The sequence below is a fragment of the Abrus precatorius genome, unplaced genomic scaffold, assembly GCF_003935025.1.
Source record: "Abrus precatorius isolate BTA unplaced genomic scaffold, Abrus_2018 Scaffold10, whole genome shotgun sequence".
In the NCBI taxonomy this organism is placed as follows: Eukaryota; Viridiplantae; Streptophyta; class Magnoliopsida; order Fabales; family Fabaceae; genus Abrus; species Abrus precatorius.
In genome coordinates, this window is record NW_020874292.1 from 9,377,502 (window position 1) to 9,397,527 (window position 20,026).

Consider the following 20,026-nt stretch of genomic DNA (forward strand, 5'->3'; position numbering starts at 1 on the left):
TGGCGTTTCTCAGTAAGGTACTTTGGAACATAATAATAATAATAATAAGGCAACCGTAAATTTGAATTATTTCATTAGGAAAAAAAACAAAAAACAAAAAAAAAAACTATGACATTCCTCCTTACGTTCATTTGATACTGAACCCTTAAAAGCAAAATCTTCTCAAGTTGTCTGAAGACGCATCTTTTTTTTTTTTTTTTTAATCTTAGGTCCAATCCATAACCTGAAGGCGTTAAATTGTGAGTCTTTGTTATTTATATATTATTCAACTCCTTCATTCATACATAATGTGAGAAATTTTACATTTGTACTTTGTTATTTTAACAATGTTCCCCTTAAGTATGAGCCTCTTTTATTAGGCATATTCCCGCTCCAATGAAAGTCTTCCTAACCATGGATATTTGTGGTGTTGTCAATTATTCTTTTAACTTTGAATCACGGTCAATTTTCATCAACAAGGACATGCTGCTCAACTTTTACATTGTTAAGAAGTCTTTCGATAAAATGATTTCCTTACATGAATTTTCTATAACAGTCTTGAGCTGTTAACCTACAAGAATCATTGGCTTTGGTACCACTAGTTGGGAGCATACAAGGGAGCTAAAACACTTAGAATATCATTTATTCTAAATGGACTGTGAGAAAATCATACAAACAAAATTGCATTTCACATTCAACCCAGAACCTTAAGAAATTAATTTATAAGTTTTTGTCACTTACATTGTTTAACTTTTTTATTGGTATTCAACATAAAAATTTTTGTTCATAATAACAAAAAAAAAAAAAAAAATTAAAAAAAGGAGAAGGGTTGCCATTTGGAGCACCAATTTCCTCCTTACTTTTTTTTCTCTTACTTATCAATATTTTATTTCTTTCATTTTTATCAAAATTTCTTTACACTTGTGAATTAAACTTAAGGTAAGTTTTCTAATGTTTTATTGTTGCTCGTGAGTATTAATATTTTTTTTCAGTATTTCAAGGTTGGTTATCTCTAAAAAATAGTGAGTTAATGTATTTTAAGATTTTGAGTGTGAAATTTAATTTAATTTTCTCTAATTCTGAAGGCTTAGGGTTCATAGTCTTTTAAATCAAAACTCTCATTTATCTATTTAAAATAACTTTGAATCTTATCTCACGTTATGCATACTATTTTTCATAATTCTTATGTCAAATTAATTGTTCAGAATGTGAATTTTCACTTCATTTTAAAATAATCTATATTCAAACTCTACAGTAAAAGTTACATTCCTATTTTAGGTCCAAATTTAAGAAGTTTAAGATAAAATCATCAATGAGGTATCAATGACATCAAATATGAAAAAAATTTGTTGTATCCAATGATTCAAAAGGATTACAAGAAAAACAAATAATTAATAATAGAAAATACAATCATATTTCTTGGCATATGATGTTTTAAGCGACTTAGCAAGAAACATAATGTGCTAGTAATACAAAATGACTACTATATTTCAATCATCTCAAGTTGTCAATTGACATGGCTGGAGGAAGAAAAACGAAGTACTAAGTTGACAGAGAAAAATTTACAAAAAGATATATTCATTCACATTGAAAGAAAATACAATGAGGATAAGCTATTTAAAACTGCTAAAAAAAACAGATTAGCTAACTAAAAGAACTGAATATTAACTGATTAATAAAAAACTAACTAACAGAAATTGTACAAGTTGTAACACCCCCCCTCAAGTTGGAATGTATATATTCAACATTCCAAGCTTGGAAAGACAATGATGAAATGGACCAGGAGTAAGGGGTTTTGTGAGTATGTCTGCTATTTGTTCTTTGGAGGAGATTGGTAGAAGGTGGAGAAGATCATTATGAACTTGATCACGAATAGAGTGACAATCAATTTCTATATGTTTTGTTCTCTCATGAAAAACAGGATTAGCAGCGATGTGTAGAGCAGATTGGTTGTCACAGAACAATGTTACAGGTTTAGAAAGTGGAATGTTGAAATCCTTAAGCAATGAAACTAACCATTGTGCCTCAACAGTAGCCATAGCCATTACCCTGTATTCTGCCTCAGCAGATGACTTGGAAACAATGGGTTGTTTCTTGCATTTCCATGAAATTAGGGAGGAACCAATAAAAAAACAGTAGCCAGTGATAGATCTTCTGGTGTCAAGGCAAGCTCCCCAATCAGAGTCAGTGTAGCAAGTTAGTGTGAGGTTTGAGGAAGAAGGAAAAATTAGACCTTGTGCAGGATTATTTTTGATGTACCTCAGAACTCGAAGGGCTGCTGTGTGATGCAAAAAAGTGGGAGAATCAAGGAATTGACTTAATTTGCTTACAACAAAACTTATGTCAGGCCTTGTATTTGTTAAGTAGATTAACTGGCCCATTAATCTTCTATAACCAGTAACATCAGGGTAAGGAGATCCAGATTTTTGGTGGATCTTGAGAGCATGGTCCATTGGAGTTGAGCAGGGTTTTGAAGCTAGTAAACCAGTGTCTCCTAGGAGTTCAAGGGCATACTTTCTTTGGTATAAACATATGCCTTTAGAGGACCTTGCAACCTCAAGGCCAAGAAAAAATTTGAGAATGCTTAAATCTTTTATTCCAAACCTTTAATGTAGAAGAGTTTTCATCCTTTGAATCTCTGAGATGTTGTTACGAGCTAGAACCAAATCATCTACATATATTAGGATAGTAGTGAAACTTTGATCTGGCCTTTTTGTGAAGAGAGAATAATCTGATTTAGATTGAATATACCCATATTCAATGAGAGTATTAGATAGTTTGAGGTTCCATTGTCTACTGGCTTGTTTCAAGCCATAAAGGGACTTTTTTAGCTTACCTACCAAGTTGGGATCAGGTAAAACAAGACCCTCAGGGGGCTTCATATATACTTCCTCTGTCAAATCTCCATGGAGGAAGGCTGTGTTGACATCAAATTGATGAAGGTGCCATTGGTGTGCAGAAGCAAGAGCCAAAAGAACTCTGATTGTAGACATTTTCACTACTAGGCTGAAAGTGTCTAGATAATCAATTCTTGCAGTTTGTGTGTATCCCTTTGCTACTAGTTTGGCTTTGTGCCTTTCAACAATTCCATCAGCCTTGAGTTTGACCTTAAAAACCCATTTACAACCAATAGTTTTCTTCCTATTCGGCAGTGAAGTCAGAATCCATGTTTGATTCTTATCTAGAGCCAACAGTTCAGCTTAAATAGCCTTCTTCCAACAATCATGAACAACAGCTTCTTTATAGCTGAGGCTCATAAGTGGTAGATAAAGAAAGGGAGTAATGTTTATGAACAGGAGATAAAGCATGATACGAAATAAAATGACATAAGGGATACCTGACAGATTTAGACGATGGTGAAGCAGATGAGGTGAATAATGAGTAATGATAATCCTGCAAATATCTTAGAGTTCTCCTTTCCTTAGAAGAATGCCTTACAAGTTGATCATTATTATTTATATTTCTTGAATGGTTATGTGCTGTGTCAGTTTCAGTTGTGATTGTTATTTTTGAATTTTCAGTAATATGGGGTGGATCAAGATCTAGTGTGTTAATAAGAAGAAGAGGATCGTTGTAAATGGAATTATTTGTAAGAGAAAAAGGTGATAAAATGGATTGAGTAGGAGAGTCTAGTTTCAGAAAGGTGGTTTCATAAAAGGTGACATTTCAGGATAAAAAAATTTCATGAGAAGATAGATGATACAGAATGAATCCTTTGATTCCATTTTTAAATCCTAAGAAAATGCATTTTCTTGATCTGGTGTCCAAGTTTTTTCTATGAGCTGTGAGGGTAGTGGCATAAGCTAAACAACCAAAAACTCTAATGTAAGAAATGTTAGGAATGTGTCCATGTAAGGCTTGATAGGGTAATTGATTTTTAAGAATAAAGGATGGAATTCTGTTGATCAAATGCACATCATGGCAAGCTGCATAGTTCCAAAAAGATCTAGGAAGTCTAGATTGAAATATTAAAGACCTAATGATGGCTAAAATGTGTTGATGTTTTCAACCTACTAACTCATTTTGCTGGGGTGTCTCAACACAAGAATTTTGGTGAATGATGCCTTTTTGAAGCATATAAATCTGTTAAATTAAATTCCATACCATTGTCAGTTCTAATTATTTTTATTTTCTTGTTGAATTGTGTATGAATTAAGTTGATAAAACTAGCAACTAATTTTTATATTTTGGATTTTAACTTCATAGGAAAAATCCAAGTGAATCGGAACTTGTGTTCTACGATAGTTAAAAAATATTTGTGGCCATGTAGAGAGGGGGTTGCTATTGGTCCCCAAATATCTATGTGAATTAAGTCAAAAAAATCTGAGCAAACAGTGTCACTTTTAGGAAATGATAATTTCTTTTGTTTTGACGTATGACAAACATCACAAGCCTCAACAATTTTATTATATTCAATGAAAGGGTACAACTTTTGAATCACATGCATTCTATCATGAGAAATGTGACCTAGTCTAAGATGCAATATATTGTTTTGTACATTATAATAGCTATTTACACGATGAGATATAGCTTGTGGCATTTGACAGGTTCTTATTACAAATAATCCTAACCTCAGATTAGCTACACCAATCATCCTCAAGGATTTGGAATCCTGAATCTGACAACCAGAATCAGTAAAGGTTAAGCAACATAATATACATTTCGTTAATTTTGATACTGATATAAGATTCAAAGAAAAAGAAGGGATGTATAATACTTCTGTCAAGTATAGTGAGTCAGAGAAAAATATAGTACCACTGGTGTTGGTTCTAACATGATTACCATTTGGTATTTTAATGAGTATAGATTTTATTTGTTTGTAAGAATGAAATAAGTCTATATTATTACACATATGATCGGTTGCTCCTGTGTTTATGACCCATGAATCTTTGGAAAAGCAAAGAAATGTTACAAATTATACTTGAGGGTTTATTTGTGGTTGATATATTGTTGAAATGATTAACAGAATGATTGTTGTTATTTCCTGATTGTTGAAGTAAGGCTAAGAAAGCTTGGTACTGTTTTGGAGTAAAATTTACATTGGAGACATCATTCACTTCCTTATGAGAAACAAAACTTTTCTTATCATCAAATTCGTCTTCCTCATGCCCAACAACATTATTCACAGCGAAGTCTTTCTTCAAGTGTGGTCGGTACCCATGTTTCTTATAACATGTGTCTACGGTGTGACCGGGTCTCCCACAGAATGAGCATTGATTAAAATTTCTACCACCTCTGCCTCTTCCTGCAAAAATCTCTTGCTGGTCTTTACCTCTTCTTCCCCCGTAACCACGACTGCAATTATTATATGATGCAAGAATTTGAGGCTTCTCCACTATAATTCCAAATTGTCTCTCTTGCTGAATCAATAGGGAAAAAACTTTATTGATGGAAGAGAGAGGGTCCATGAGCATGATTGAAGATCTTACACCTTAGAATTGTTCATTCAGGCCTTTCAAAAATCTAATGACATGGTCACTCTAACGATATGTTTTGATTGTTGGAATCAAATTGCATGAACACTGAACTTCACAAGTACACTTTGGAAGAGGACGAAAATTCTCTAATTCTTCCCACAATCCCTTCAATTGTGTAAACTTTAAGATCATTCCATACATATGAAGCAAGCTCCATCCACAAAATGCTCTGAGCAATTAGAGACCCAAGAGAATGTGTTAACCAAGAAAGAACCATAGTATTGCACTGATCCCAAGCTGGGAACATTGCATCTCCATTTTCTGGTTTATGTATCTCACCATTCACGAATTTGATCTTATTCTTGGACTTCAACGCCATTATCATTGCACGCGACCAGGATAATAATTGAAACCATTCAACTTGATCGAGATAATAGAAATCCCAACATTCTCATTGGGATGAAGATAATAAGGATTTCCAATATCTAAATTCTGTGCCATTGAAGGAGAAAGAGTTTTTTTTTATATGAAGAAACTGATAAAAAAAAAAAAACTTACTCAGAGTCGCACTGCAGAGTCCCTAGGAAAGGAGCTCTGATACCATGTCAATTGACATGGCGGGAGGAAGAAAAGCAAAGCACTAAGTTGACAGAGAAAAATTTACAGAAAGATATATTCATTCACATTAAAAGAAAATACAACGAGGACAAGTTATTTAAAACTGCTAAAAAAACACAGATTAGTTAACTGAAAGAAATAAATATTAACTGACTAATAAAAAACTAACTAATAGAAATTGTACAAGTTGTAACACAAGTTTTTAAAGTGACTCAATGAGAAAATCAATGATATAAAATATGATCATATATTTTTAACACCTACTATGTTAAAAGGAACTAAAGCCTTAGGGTTATTTTGTAAAGAAAGATAGGAGAGGAAAAAAAAAGAAAATGGATCAAATTGACGAGATTGAGAATTTTTCAACTTTAAATTTTTATCATGAGATTGAAGGTTATCTTAGGTAAATTCCTTTTTTCTCTAAATTGAAATTTCTTTTCTCTTAATTGTAATAGAAAAAAAATAATATCTTCTATTTTATTGAAAATATAGATATTCACAAATAAGGTAAACAAATTATAAAGGATTTATATAGCTACTTTTCTTCAACTTTGAGTTAAGTGATGATTTTTTTCCCCCTTGTAAGGCATAAATTTCAGGATGGTTAATGGAATGATGCCTAGGTTTCATTTGGTAGAATTTAGGGCTTAGGTTAAATATGATAGAAATGAGTGAATAATATTAAAAGAGTGTAAATGTGAGAACTCTTCTATTATGTAATATAGTTAGGATTTGTATTAATAAAAATTTGATATGGATGTATTTAAGCAAAGGATTATAATGACTTTGTGAGTGTAAATGTTAGATTATTTTAATAATCTTATCATAGTAGCCTATGTAACTTATAACATGACTCTAATTAATGATTTAATGTGATGGTGGTTAAATATAAAATATAGAGTAATTGAGGGTATAATTGTAAATACAATTATAAGGAAACCCTCTCCTCTCCCTTCATATAACTTAAAAAGTGATTACCAAATAAGGGTTACGATATTCTCTATTTTCTATCACTTTCACGGTCTCTGAGTGAGCTCACGGTAAACACAAGAAAGAAACTTTTTCTCAACCATTCGAGAGGAGCTAAAAGAGGAAGGAAGAGTTGAGAAAAATACTAAGGGATCAACGACATCAAAGAGAGAGGTAACATCAAGGAACAATAGATTTAGGTTAGTGCTTTCTAAACCCTTAATTGTATGAGAATTATATATTGTGCCGTGAGATCAACGTAATTCAATATCATAAAGGGAAAAGGTAATTTCATAATAGTCAGTGCATAATGTAAATTACATAATGGATTAAAGAAAATTCTAACAGTTGGTATCAGAGCAAGGTTGTGAATTTCGTTGATTCTCCATAAAAGATTGGTTTTCCGTTAAAGTTTTTCCCAAATTACATGAACCCTAGGTATTTTTATATGATGGATTGATATTATTTTGATGTTGAATAATTGTTTTTGGATTCAATAATTGAAAATCCTAAGATTTTGGAAGTTAGAAACATTGGATTTTGAATCTGTAATATGAGCAGGGCCATATATTAGTGAGCAGGGCCATGCATCAGGAAGTACAGCCTTGCATAATAGAAGCACGACCATGCATCAATAAAAGCACGGTTGTGCATAGGAATTTCACAGCAAAATAAGGAATATAATTCATAAAATATATAGATAATTTTAGAATTACATCAAAGTGAATTTTACTCACAAAAGTGATTAAATTTTTAAGTTAATTAATTCTAAATTACATTATCATTATGAGAACTTCACAATTTAGTGCTTAATTTTAAGGGTAGCTTATTAGTCACTAAAGTGGCCTGGCTTTAAAAGTTCTATAAGCATTTAATTGTATGTTGTAAATTGTTCAAAATTGTTTGATGCTATATAGAAACATAAAGAGTGAACAATTTAGCTCATTAATTATAATGCTAGGAAATCGCCCAAAGGTGGATCATTGCATATGATTAATGACATTAAGGAGACATGTAAGCACTTCATAATATGTTTGTATATCCAAAGATGACTTGCATATTGGTTTGAGTGACTGGTTGTCAATTAAAGTTGTTTATTAGCATCATTATAGATAAATTGTGTATTTAGGTGTTACCCAAAGGTAAACTTAGATGCATAATTGATGACAGTTGACTGTTTGAATCCATTAAGTTTATTCAAAGCATAAATGTTTAAGCATGTGTTAGATATTTCTGTCTCTATGAATACGTATGGCATGAGCAATGACGTAGTCAAGTTCAATGGGCTTAATTATGATAATTGGGCTGAACAAGTTCGATTCCAGCTAGGTGTTATGGACTTAGACCTAGTAATTATTATGGAGCAAGAGCCTGCAGCCACCACATAGACCAGTACTGAAGAGGAAAAGACTCTTCGTGAGGCTTGGGAAAGGTCGAATAGACTGAGCCTGAGCTTGCTGAAGATGACTATGGCTGAAAATGTGAAGCCATCAATGCCAAAGACTAAAAATACTAGGGAATTTATGGCAAAGGTAAAAGAGTATGCACAATCGGACATCACTGACAAGTCCATTGCAGACACCCTGTTGATTGAGCTGATTACTAAGAAGTTTGATTGGCCACAGCCCATTCATGACCATGTGACTGACATGATCAATCAAGATAAAGTTGAAATTAATGGGCATTGAGGTAAAGAAATTCTTTCTAGTACAGTTCATTTTGAACTCATCCCTCCTGAATTTGGTCAGTTTCAGGTGAATTACAACACCATTAATGATAAATGGAACATACAGAAAATTAAGGCCTGCTAGTTAGGAGGAAGGGAGGCTGAAGAAGGTGAAAGAACACTCTGTCTATCTCATATTTCATGAAGGGGCTAGTAGTAGTAAGGCTAAGCCAGGTAAGAAAGACAACAAGGACAGGAAGGATAAAGCCTTATTAAAGGTTTGTGAAGGCCGAATCCAGAAGGGCCAGAGGTGCTTCTTCTGCAAGAAGACTGGTCACTTCAAGAAAGATTGTCCGAAGAGAAAGGTTTGGTTCGAAAAGAGAGGTATATATTATGTTTTAGTATGCTTTGAATCAAATCTTATTGAGGTCCTAAAAACATCTAGTGGTTTGATTCTAGTGCAACTACTCATGTGTCACATGTAATGTAGGAATTTCTTTCGATCCAGCCCATAAGCAGAACTGAAAAGTTCTTGTACATGGGAAACAGAATGAAGGCACGGATAGAAGGAATGGGGACTTATAGATTGATCTTACATATTGGTTGCTGCATCGATATAGAAAAGTGTCTTTATGTTCCTGAATGTGCTAGAAATTTGGTTTCTGTTGCAAATTTGGACGAATTTAGTTTTAATTTTAAGATTGGAAATAATACCTTTTCTTTGTATAAACACTCGTACCATTTTGGATCTGGTACATTAATTGATGGTTTATCTCATTTCAATCTCAATGTTAAATTTGTTGAATCTCTGTTTCATGTTGAGAATGCTATTAGTAGTAATTTGAATATGCGTAATGAATGCTCTGCTTTCTTGTGATACCAAAGGTTAGGTCACATATCCAAAAAAAGAATGATGAGGTTAATGAAAAGTGAAATTTTACCTCAATTGGATTTTGTTGACTGGGATATATGTGTGGATTGTATTAAAGGAAAACAAACCAAACACACATCAAAGAATCCAGCCACAAGAAGCAATCAACTCTTAGAGTTAATACACACTGATATTTGTGGTCCGTTTGCCATCCTATCTTGGGGTGGTGAAAGATATTTTATTACCTTTATTAATGACTATTCACGTTATTGTTATCTTTATGTGTTGCATGAAAAATTTTAATCAGTGGATGTCTTACAGGTGTTCATTGATGAGGTAGAAAGGCAACTAGATAGAAAGGTAAAGGTTGTAAGGTCAGATAGAGGTGGTAAATATTATGGAAAATCTGATAAAAGTGGACAATGTCCAAGTCTATTTGCGAAACTTCTGGAAAGTCGAGGCATATGTGCATAGTATAATATGCCTGATACACCATAACAAAATGGTGTGGCTGAAAGGCAGAATCGTACTATCATAGAAATGGTTAGGAATATGTTAAGTTACAGTTCTGTACCTATGTCTTTGTGGATGTACGCATTAAAGACCGTTGCGTATTTGCTTAATAGAGTTCCTAGTAAGGCAATTCCAAAGACTCCTTATGAACTGTGGACAGGAAAAAACCCAGTTTAAGACATCTTCATGTCTGGGGTTGTCCAGCAAAAGTAAGAGTGTTTAATGCACATGAAAAGAAGCTTGATGCTAGAATCATAAGTGGTTATTTCATAAATCAAAGGGGTACAAATTCTACTATCCTAACCATAGTATGAGAATAGTTGAGTCTAGAAATGCAAGATTCATTGAAAATGGTCAGTTTAGTAAGAGTGGTGAAACATGAATGGTGGAAATTAAAGAGACACGTGCGGAAACTCCTGTAGGTGGTGTCTCTTCTTCAGTTGTTGTTCCTCTTGTTGTATCACGGTCACACAACATAAGGAGACAACAAGTTAATGTTCCAAACCCATAAGAACAACATATAGAGGATGAACCAGTTGAAAATGTGCAAGTCACAAGTGAGCAAGAGGAAGGTGAACCACAAGATATAGTATTAAGAAGGTCTATAAGGCAGAAAAGACCTGCTATTTCGAATGACTATGTGGTTTACTCACTTGAGCATGAATATGACTTGAGTATTGATGAGGATCCAGTCTCATTTAAGCAAGCCATTGAATGTTACAATTCTGAAAAGTGGTTGAATGCCATGAAAGAAGAGTTAAAATCAATGAGTGACAACAAGGTATGAGATCTAGTCGAGTTGCCTGAATGTTCAAAATGAGTCGGTTGCAAGTGAGTCTTTAAGACCAAACGTGACTCAAAAGGAAACGTTGAGAGATACAAGGCTAGACTTGTTACTAAAGAATACACTTAAAATGATGACATAGACTATAAAGAGACATTTTCTCTAGTTTCAAAGAAGGACTCTTTAAGAATTGTTATGGCTTTGGTGGCTCATTATGACTTAGAGCTTTACCAAATGAATGTAAAGACCGCCTTTCTGAATGGTGACTTGGAAGAGGAAGTTTATATGGATTAGCCAGAAGGCTTCTTGACCGCAAGTAAAGAAAGTATGGTGTGTAAGTTAAAGAAATCAATATATGGATTGAAACAGGCTTTTGGACAATGGTATCTTAAGTTCAATGATACCATCATGTCATATGGTTTTGTAGAGAACATTGTTGATCAGTGTATCTATATGAGGGTCAGTGGGAGCAAGTTCATCATCTTAGTCCTGTATGTTGATGACATTCTTTGCTACTAATGATGTTAGCTGTTGCATGATGTTAAGGAGTTTCTCTCTAAGAACTTTGAGATGAAAGCTATGGGTGAGGCTTCCTATGTGATTGGAATAAAAATATTTTGTAATAGATCACAAGAATTATTGGGATTGTCTCAGAAAGGCTACATCAACAACGTATTAGAGAGATTTAAAATGAAAAAGTGCTCATCAGGGATAGTTCCAATTCAAAAGGGAGACAAGTTTAGTGAAATGCAATGTCCCAAGAATGAGTTGGAGCAGAAAGCAATGGAATCTGTTCCTTATGCATTAGTGGTCGAGAGTTTAATGTATGCTCAGACATGCACTTGGCCTGATATCAGTTTTACTGTTGGAATATTAGGCCGATATCAAAGTAATCACTGAATGGACCACTGGAAGGCTGCAAAGAAAGTCCTTAGGTATTTAAAAGGCACCAAGGACTACATGCTTACTTATAGGAGATCTAGTCACCTGGAAGTGGTTGGCTACTCGGATTCAGACTATGCTAGATGTGTAGACTCAAGGAAATCGACCTTTGGCTACATCTTGCTGTTAGTTGGAGGTGAGATTTCATGCTTTGAGGCTACTATTCATGCTTTGTGGCTGCGAAACTTTGTATTAGGGCTTGGTATTGTTGATAATATAGAAAAGCCGCTAAAAATGTACTGTGATAATTCCGCAGCCGTCTTCTTCTCTAAGAATGATAAGTATTCAAAGGGAGCAAAGCATATTGGTACTGATTTAATGATAGCGGATCCACTAACTAAGGGATTGCCCCTAAAATGTTTTCTGGCTATGTTGGTAGAATGGGTATTATAGACAAGTTCTTGCTAGCATGATTGTGTGATTCACATATATGTGTATAGATTGTTTTGCTCATATTATTGTAGACATTTTGGGAATTCAATAAAAGTATTGTTTCTACTTGTTTACTTGTTATCTGAATTGTGTTAATGTATATGTATGGTTTGTGTTTGATAACAGGTTGAGTGTTAAAAACACATCAGAGTTACAGTATGTAGTATGACTGATTAAAGCTATTTTGATTTGGGTTGGTTCTGTGATACTTGGAAGGAATCATGTTGTCAAATGACTTGTGACCGCCGTGATCCGATCAATTTAAATCATTAAAAGATGATGATTTGATATTATCAATGATATGCACACTTACAGTTCATTGAATCTTTAAGTCGTCACATAGGCCAAGTGGGAGATTGTTAGATTATTTTAATAATCTTATCATAGTGGCCTATGTAACTTATAGCATGACTCTAATTAATGATTTAATGTGATTGTGGATAAATATAAAATATAGAGTCATTAAGGGTATAATTGTAAATACAATTATAAGGAAACCTTCCCCTCTCCCTTCATATAAATTAAAGAGCGGTTACCCAATAGGGGTTACGGGATTCTCTATTTTCTATCACTTTCACGGTCTCTGAGTGAGCTCACGGTAAACGCAAGAAAGAAACTTTCTCTCAACCATCCGAGAGGAGCTAAAAAAGGAAGGAAGTGTTCGGGAAAATACTAAGGGATCAACGACATCAAAGAGAGAGGTAACATCAAGGAACAATAGATTCAGGTTAGTGCTCTCTAAACCCTTAATTGTGTGAGAACCATATATTGTGTTGTGAGAGCAATGTAATTCAAGATTATAAAGAGAAAAGGTAATTTCATAATAGTCATTGCATAATGTAAATTACATAATGGATTAAAGAAAATTCTAACACTAAAATGAGAAAATATTTGTCTAAGTTCGAAAGAAATGTAACCCCTTGAAAAATTTATTAATAATTTTTCTAAGTATGTGAAGGAAATGAGTTTGAAAGTGAGAATCACGTGCTTGGAAAAAAAAATCATCGATAACAATATACTATGAATAAATGGTAGGCTTGAAATGAAGTAAGTTTAAAGGAAATGTCTTAAAAAACTTTTAAAAGAGAAGTTTATTTCATTTACCTAGTTGTGAGAGGAATTTCAAAATATAGATCTCACATTTATGTTTTTTCTCTCAACATCTTTATTGGTACACTGAACTATAAAAAAAAAGCAAATTTTAAACTATCTTTTTCTTTGTCAGTTTATTTTTTTTAGTTGTCTCAAAAACTAATCAAAATGTTAAGAAAGAATCAAAGCCTTATGTCTCCTACTTTTATTTTTTTATTTTCTCACATACTTAATTATAATACAAAATTATGCACATTATGTAGTATGGTTTGTTTAACACCACATTTATTTAGAAAAGTAAGAGTAAATTATATTTTTCTTCTATAAAAATTAAATATATTATACTACTTTCCCTTCTATTTTAAAATTACATAAATTCTCTTTAAAAAATTAAAATAGATCACAATTTAATCTATTTTAAGTTTTTTTTGTTGTTGAAGTATTATTAAACACTTGTTATTTGATACTTTTGTTTTAACAAAATACTCGTTTTGATAAATTCTACACTCTCTTTGTCAATATTCTAAAAAGTTCAATATATTTTTTATAGAACAATAAATACTTGTCATTGTTATAAGAGTTTTAAGGGTTTGTTTCAATGAAAACAAAACTAAAAAAATTCATATAATAAAAATGTTCAATATATAAATGACTGCCAGCTTTAACATATTTCTAAAAATATGTAGAACATAGAAGGATTAAGAAAATAGAGCATACAGACAAAATTAAACAATATGCATGAATAAATTTATTAAGAATTAGATTATAATTTCTCTTCTAATCGTACTTTAATGAGAAGTTTAAATTGCTGCATTTTAATTTTTTTAAGAAAAGAAAGTTATATAACATGAAAATAGAAGGAAGAATATTTTAACATCCACTAAAGGGAGAATGTAATTTACTTTAAAAGTAATATATTTTTATAATAATTTTACACATTTATTTCTATGTTTTTATTTTTCTATTATAACACTCATTCTATTTTATATTTTTTTTATTTCCCTTCTATATAAATTTTTATAAAAATTTGTTATAAAAATAACATCAATTATAATATTTTTTTATGACAATCAGGTCATGCCTGTTTAGAAATATTAGAATAATAAAAAAAAATACGTATCTACGCATTATAGAGCATTAAATACAATACGTAAACTTTTATATGTAATCATAAAAATGATAAAGATTATCACACACATCTATCTCTTACATCTCTTTTTTTTTATTTTTTAATTTCTTTTATTTTTCATTATATAATTTATCATATATATTTTTTCATATTCTTTTCACTCTGCATTTCAAAATAGAATGTATAGTAATAATTCTTGTCATAACAGAGTATGACAGGTTGCTTTATCAATCTCCCATCCTATGTTTTGGGCTTGCAGAAGCTAGTAAGTACCTGCACTAGAGTAACAAATTTCAACATCCCTTTGTTTTATAATTAAAAATAATTTTTTATTAGATAAATTACCCTCATTTTTATTAATGTTTAATAATTTTTTTACCTAATATCTTTTTTAAAATAATTTACATAAATTTATTTTTCTTATAAACATGGCTGAAAAAGCTCAAAGACAGACAAAAAACTAATAGCCACCCATAGGGTAATAAAAACCCATGTATCTATTGTTAAAAGAGGAAGTAAAGTAGAACGAGTGTCGCAATTAGACGGTCACAACGATACGACGAATATGTATTTAAGAAAAATATCTTTCAAGAATAAAAATATTTTTCTAAAAATTAGAGGAGTCGTCATTAAAGTTTATTTTAAGGAAATCTTGATTTTTTTTTAAAAATAATATAATCTTTGAAACTAAAAATGAGTTTGGAAGTCATTTACATGTAAAGAAGATATTAGCACCCTACAATGTCTATTTAAAAATAATTACCTTAAATTAACTGTGTAAATTCTTTTTTTGAAAAATATTTATTTAACTCCTAAACATTAATTATTTTCATTTTAGAAGAAGAAAAATTATTCATTGAAATGTTAATTAGTATCTTAAAAGGGAAAAATTACAATGTAGAACTCAAAGTCACATAGTTATATTTTAAAAATCATGAAATTAGTTGATTAAAAGAAAGTTTGTCAAATAAAGTTTATTTTGAGATTAAAATTATTTTAATAGAATCATTATGTTTAAGATACAAGATAACATAGTTATACATGTCTCCTACGATAAACAATATAAAAAGTGAAGAGAGATCACACAACTATATTGCATATCGTAAAATAAAAAATATTTGTAAATAAAATATTTGAATTTATATTTAAATTATAATTAATGTTGAAAGAGAATTTAAGATAGTGTAAGCTATACATAAATATCTTATAATTTTTAGACAATTAAAGGCAATGTAGATTACACAATGATGTAAAAAATGTATAGTAAAATAAAGAAATAAAATTAAATATTTAATTTTTAGTTATTTAATTCATCAAATTTATAAATATGACTGAAGAAAATTTAAAATAATGAAATAAATTTGATTTAATGAAAGGAATAAATATATTTGAGTTGATTAAAAATAATATTTATTTAATAAAAGATTAAAATTTTATTAATAAATTTGTATTGCATAGGACCCAAGGTAATGATGGTATACAAAGTCTTAACGATTTAAGGTGTATAAAGGTAGAGGTGTTACATAATAACACTGTAAATCATTGCATTAAAATGACAAAAATATTTTAATTAAATTAAATAAATGAAATACTTTTTACAATAGAAAATAGAAAAATATTTTTAATTAAATGGTACATTAAATAAAAATAATAATATAATTGATTAATTTTAGAAGTTAAATTTAATTTTTATATAAATTGATAAGATAACTTTGATACACATAGGTTTTAACAATGCATAAAGGTAAAGTTGCTACACATTAGCAACATAAATTGTTGTATTATACAATAATTTTTTATTTAAAGAGTGATTAGTAAATTAGTAATTATAGGAGAAATATATTTTGAAAGATTATTAAGATAAATTTCTAATTAATTAGAGACTACATAAAACTTTAGGTAACGTAGGTACACTTAGACTTTATTAATTTATAACACACGACGGTAGAGAAGCTACACGTTAATGTTATAAAATGATGCAAACATGTATTATTTATTTATTTATCATGAAATAAATTTAAAATGTAGTTTATCCACAAAACAAAAGGAATAAAACATGAATATAAAATTAAATCACACTTCAAACCTATAGAACCTCCAAAAATAAATAATAAAATAAACACAAGCAAAAATTCAAGAATTATTAAAAAAGAGAGAAGAGAGATTATTTATATTATTTTACTAATTTTCTATTTGATTTTGATGAAAAGAGACACATTTTATAAATAAAAATAGAAGTCAAATATAATATAAAAGTAAATATTAATATAAATAAAAATAAAATAAAAGCAAAAATTTTTAAACAAGATTAATAATAATAAAAGATTGGATAATTTTACTAAAATAAATTAAATATAGATAAACAAAATAATAGATAAAACTGGAAAGAGAAATAAAAATAAATAAAATAAGATTAGTATAAATTTATTTATTATTTTTTTAACTAAAAAAATAAAATTTTGACCTCAAATGTGTTTAATTTTTTAAAAAATGGACTTTTCTGAGCCTAGGATTCTAAAGAATATTAAGGAATCTACGGTTATTTTTTTTTTTAAAAAAAGAAAGGGAGCCGAAAGTTAAAACTTGATATGACTAATGCTCAGGCTTAATTGCAAAACGTGCTAATGGCTTTCGGCACACTCTGTTGAGTAGTCATTTTTGCTTTTTTATTTTAATATAATAATAATATATTGTTTGAGATAAAAAAAATAACAAAGAAAAAAAATGAAACTTTACAAGCATCCGAGTAGCCTATATCACTAAGTCTCTGTTCTTCTATTCATTTTCTAAGACTCCAAAATATGTTAAGAGCAAAACGAGTACTAGTGCAAAGAGAAAGAAAAAAAAAATACCTTGAATGCAGTTAGTAAATATTCTAGATTTGAATCGAAAATGAAAATGATGAAGATTAAATGGTGTGATTTCTTCCTCTTCTTCTAGCTTTTGATTTTCTTTCTTACTCTATTTTTCTTCAGATCTTCGTCTCTAACATGATTTTTCTTGCTTTCTAGAATTTTTTCCTCTCTCAAAACTTGTCTCCTATTCAAAAAATTTTTTTGCTTTCTTTTTGAGAAGGAACCCCCTTTTCCAGATTTCTTACTTGAGTTTTTATACCGGTCTTCAATCTCACATTTTAGGGTTTTATAAAATGCCAAAATGTTTGAGCTTTTTCTCTTTTTATATATGAAGTCAGTTTTGAAATTTGGGTATAAATCTGCATAATGCAAGACTTCTACTTCCAAGAACTAGTCATTCTCTTCTTTCAAAATTTTTTATTTTTTTATAAAATAATTTTGTTTGATTTTTTATGTATATTTTTTAAATTTGGAGGCAATCTTTGGAAGTCAAAAATTGGTTTTCGCAGTTGCCCCTCTTTACTGAGTTCATATCAATTAGAGACATTTTAAAGTTAGAATTGATGAGAATTGAGTAATAAAGTGAATCAATTTTTGTCTGAAAGGAGCAAGGTGCACAAGGAATGCAAAGACAGATATAGTGTCAGAGAAAGCCATAATTTATGGCAATTTGCGTTTAAACAAAATTTTGAACTGACATTGTACTTTGACTAAAATCAAAGATTGCCAGACATATACTAGGCTTAGGTTTTGATAATAAAACAAAAATGCGTCAGGCAAGTTTGGACTTAAATAGAAAGATGTGAGTCAGGTTTTGAATTTTGACAAAAATGTAAAAAGTGCCAGTCATATTTTAGACTTTTGACAGAAAAATGAAATTTGTCAGTTAGGTTCTAAACCTTGACAAAAAAGTAAAAGGTGTTAGTCATGTTCTGGACTTTGACTGAAAAGTAAAATTTTTCAGTTAGGTTTTAGACCTTAACAAAGAAGGGAAATGTGCTAGTCAGGTTCTGGGCTTTGAGAAAAACATAAAGAGACTTGGACAAGAAAGGTAAGAAGAAAGACAAAAAAATAAAAAGGTTGACTATGTTCTGGATTGCAAAAGAAAAAAAAGGACAGTCAGACTCTGAACTTCAACAGTAAAAGTAAGAAAGAAAAATAAAGAGATCAATTAACTTCTGAATTTTGATTAAAGGTAAAGAACTTAGTCAAATCCTAGACTTGAACTAAACATAAAGGTTGTAAGGCAGATAATGAATTTAAATTAAACTTCAAAAGGTAACAATAGATAAAAACAAATGCATGTTAATATAATGATGCAATTGCACAAATTGAATGAATGTTAACACTTGGAATGAAGTTATTGAATGATGAGGTCAGATGCTATGATGAGACTTATTAAATCAAAACAAACTCACTATCTTTTTTTAGAAATTATAATGAGTAAGCTTTTTGCTTAATGAGTAAGCTTTTTGCTCTAGATCAATTCGTTCATGAAATTGGAGCTCAGTGAGGCATTAATTAAATTGGATTGCTATTTATTTTGAATTGTCATGAGAAGTCAACTTCTCCTGTCACACTGAACTTATCAGGAAATTCATCAGACTTATCGTGTGAATTTTTAGAGCCTATTATTGTAATCGTATTTTCTTATTACCCTTTTAACAATTTACATGTTTCCTTTTAGTATATAATTATCAAAATGACGATAAAAACATTGGTTAATGTTGTTGAAGAAGTTGAGTAAATGAAGTGGTGTTTAAACTGAATGGAAGGTGAAAGCAGTCAGAGATAAAATATTTTTTGGAAAATAGGATGACTATAATAAAGAAATGGTGAAATTACAAAGAAGACATACGACATAAGTAACAGAAAAACAAATACATCAAACAAAATATCAGAATGACTACAAGAATAATGAAGTATTATACTAATTAAGTGACGTCTTCCAGATGAGCACTGCTAGTCTCTCATGTAAATTGATCACTTATTAACAAAACTACCAAATAAAATTATCCCAGTGTGATATTTTAAACTCATCTCCTGTTTAATTCAACTTCAAACTCTCAGAATTGCCCCAGTTTAGTGTTCCAATTCATTATATTGCCCCAATTTAAAGCACCTTTTTGCAACTAAAATTTGGTGCACCTTTTAAACCGCTTTTTCAGTTTTTTAGTTTAGTGTAAAATTTATTTGACCTCAATTTTTGCTTGAGCCACTCTTTTGAGTTTTCAACTCAGCAGGTCGCTTTAACTTTCTCCTAGATCTTCCTTTCAAGTTTTTAACCTAGCGAGCTTTTTTTTTAATTATTTTTAAGTATAGTATTTTTTTAACAGCATTAGAATTAATGGAGTTTGGAAAATCTTGTCTATCCATATTTGTGAGGATTAAAGCTCCTTCTGAGAAAGTCCTTTTCACCATGTAGGGTCCTTTATAATTTAGAGATGTGTGTCATGATAATCTTTATGCGTTGACAAAATCCTTTTTAGCACCATATCTCCTTTACTGAATTCTCGTGGATGAACGTTTTTGTCAAAAGCCTTCTTTATCCTTCTCTGGTATAATTGATCGTGACATAATAGCTTTTCTTCAATGAGATTCAATTGATCAAAACAAAATTGAATCCATTCTGCCTCTTCTAATTTGGACTCCATCATTACTCTTAAAGAGGGAATTTTGACCTCAATAGGAAGTACTGCTTCCATTCCATATACCAAAGAGTATGAAATTGCTCCAGTTGAGCTACGAATTGAAGTTCG